Consider the following 3,533-nt stretch of genomic DNA (forward strand, 5'->3'; position numbering starts at 1 on the left):
GTACGTAAGTCCCACTTCATTCAAAGTATGTTTCATTTCCATGGTTTTAATCGTAGAATTCTTGTTGATTTTTAAATGCTTTGGGTTAAACTTACTAACACTCATCAGTAGCCAGAGGGATGGTGGAAATCCTGCTGGGTTACCATGTAGGTAGCAGAAGTATTGTAAGTCCACATGGTACCTAGTATGGTGACCTACCTTTGGTTATTGGTGATCTATAGCCCATTATTATATATAAAACTTGATTTAGCCACGATATGGCTGAAATATTGCCGATGTGACTATGAACCTCAACTCACCCACTCACTTAATTAATGAGGATGAAAGTAATAGATGTCTCTCACCTTTGCCAATTATTGAGAAACCCAGGTCATATGAGTATAGATGCTAAGCAATAAATATCTTCATTTCGTATACATAAAATCAATCCAGTGTCCCACTCACATCAATATGAAATCAAATGTCGATTCCGTTCAGAAATTATCAGTTTCAAAAACATCTGGGGGACAATGTGATTCGTGCAAGCAAATAAACAACCACATGCTGTACCAGATAAAGATCGACGAAGATGGGAGTTCATGAAATATTTACACATGTGATTTCTTAAAAAGTAACTAAAAGATCTAGTTAACCGTTTGATGGTAGGTTAACCGTGTTGACTTTCAAGTTGCCGTGCAAAGATGAACCCTTGAAAACAGATGTTTTTTTTGTGTAGGACATGTATCTATTAGTTGTATTTACAACAAGGCTAGCTAATATGGCGGAATGCATATTATACTTACTGGAAAATCTGAACACGAAGCAGCACACTGAAAGCAATATCTGAAAAATGGAAATTATACCACTTCATACAATGTAGTCAAAGATCGGCATCACGGATATAACATCAATAGTCTTAAAGAACCCACGTGGTGGAAAGACTCGATTAATAAAAGATAAACAAATAAAATATATATTCCATTGCCTATTTTGACGATAGATTATTATCTCACTTGGTTTGGTTTGAATGTTTGACCACTCAGAAATGGGACAAGAAACATGTGACAAATCAGTCAGAATTTACCTTTTAAAGTAAACGATGTACATAGTTCGCAAGGAACAGACAGACAGATTTATACGAACCCAGTTAGACTTGCAAAACATTGCACTAGACCTTTCAATCCTGAAGAGATTTGTGTTTCTAATCATTGCCTCAGTCGTAGTTAATTATACCTATGAACGCTGTATGTGTTCAGATGAACCATGTTTCGATAATCGATTGACATTTTGAATAACATTTGTTTTGCATAGATCGATACATTGATATAAGCACAAACAGATAACCATCAGCTTGCGCAACAAAGCAACCAGCTACATCGTCGTGTTCGACACGTTTTCATCGTCATCAAAGTATTGGGGTTTTCGTTATTCGTGACTCTTATCAGGGATGCGTGTTAAAAATCATGGATTTTAAGGGACGTGCTTGTTTGGGTTTGTCTTGTTTCGAAGGAAAAAAACACTGTGGAAGCTTTATTGATAATCTTGTGTTTCGATTCGAAATACACTTATGATGGACATAAACTCACCGAGTTATAAAAGTACGTACGTGATTAATGTACCGCTCCATATACGGCGACTAAGACTGGCCTGTTGTTCTGGGCCTATGTAATAGTGTTCAAAGCGTATCACGACACACTACAGGGAACCATGATCAAAGCACATGACTACACACTGCAGAGAACCATGTTCAAAGCACATGACAACAAACTGCAGAGCACTATGTTCAAAGCACATGACTACACACTGCAGAGCACCATGTTCAAAGTACATGACTACACACTGCAGAGCACCATGTTCAAAGTACATGACTACACACTGCCGAGCACAATGTTCAAAGTACATGACTACACACTGCAGAACACCATGTTCAAAGCACATGACTACACACTGCAGAGCACCATGTTCAAAGTACATGACTACACACTGCAGAGCACCATGTTCAAAGTACATGACTATACACACTGCAGACCACCATGTTCAAAGCGCATGACTACACACTGCAGAGAACCATGTTCAAAGTACATGACTACACACTGCAGAGCACCATGTTCAAAGTACATGACTACACACTGCAGAGCACCATGTTCAAAGTACATGACTACACACTGCAGACCACCATGTTCAAAGTGTACCATGTGTGAAGCCTATTTCTAGTGTCCCCCGCCGTGATATTGCTGAAATATTGCTTAAAGCGGCGTAAAACCACGCTCACTCACTCACTCATGTTTCAGTTGTTACACATTCACTGGCTGATTGGGTTGGTGATGAATACGGCGTTCCATTCCATGCCAGAGATTCTCGATTGGATTAAATCCGTCCTTGAAGCCGGTCAATCCATCGGCTGAATGTTATTGTTCGTTAGGAATGCCTGTGTTAGCCTTGCTCTGTGATTTCTGGCATTACCGTGCTGACAAACCAGATGTTGTCGTTCAGCTAAAAAGAAGGGGCAACTACAGGTTTCAGTACTTCGTCTATGTATCCTGGCTCACACCTCCACTACGTCATTGGTCATTGTTTTGAAAAACCGCAGGTGGAACTCGACGACATCAACTTATGGAACTCTCCAGCATGAGGGAAGATACCACACCCCACCCCACCCCGCCCCCCACCCCACACCCACCCCACACCCCACCCCAATAACTCTGTGGCTGTCATCAGTGATCACGTGTGGCATGTAAGCCACATGCTTAATAGCTTACCAAACTTTACTCGATAAACATACACGAGACAAATGGTGCATCTCGCGTCATGAATCTCTGATGTCACATGTGTTACGCCAGACAAGTATTGAGAAACACATTGATTGTGGTAATAACTCTCTGATCACAGAGGGCGAATAGTGATTAAAGCGTTCGCTCGTCGCGCAGAAGATCCGGGTTCGATTCCCAAATTGGAAATATGTGATGCCTGTCACTGATGAGGATGTCCTTAGGAGTTTGCACAATTTAAAAATGAAACAATCTCCAGGGTCTAATGGTATTGTAAGTGAGTTTATGAATCAATCAGACATTACGCTGTACCTATTTTAATAAAGCAAATGTTCAACAGAATCCTTCACACTGCAGGTTTTCCAGAGGAGTGGGGGCGGAGCATAATCTGCCCCACGTTCAAGGGAGGTAGGAAGAATGAACACCATGATTACAGGGGAATATGTCTCATTGATACTTTAAGTAAGGTATTGACTTCCATTCTAGAGGGACACCCCTAGTACTGGTGTGACAATAACAATATCTTAGTGAAACACAAGCAGGTTTTAGACCAGGTTTTGTTCAGGTTGTCAGAAACACAAGCAGGTTTTAGATCAGGTTTTGTTCAGGTTGTCAGAAACACAAGCAGGTTTTAGATCAGGTTTTGTTCAGGTTGTCAGAAACACAAGCAGGTTTTAGATCAGGTTTTGTTCAGGTTGTCAGAAACACAAGCAGGTTTTAGATCAGGTTTTGTTCAGGTTGTCAGTGTGTCTAGATCAGACCCACGAGGACGTTGCGTCATTAGCC

The sequence above is a fragment of the Haliotis cracherodii genome, unplaced genomic scaffold, assembly GCF_022045235.1.
Source record: "Haliotis cracherodii isolate W230 unplaced genomic scaffold, xgHalCrac1.p SCAF_8, whole genome shotgun sequence".
NCBI lineage: Eukaryota > Metazoa > Mollusca > Gastropoda > Lepetellida > Haliotidae > Haliotis > Haliotis cracherodii.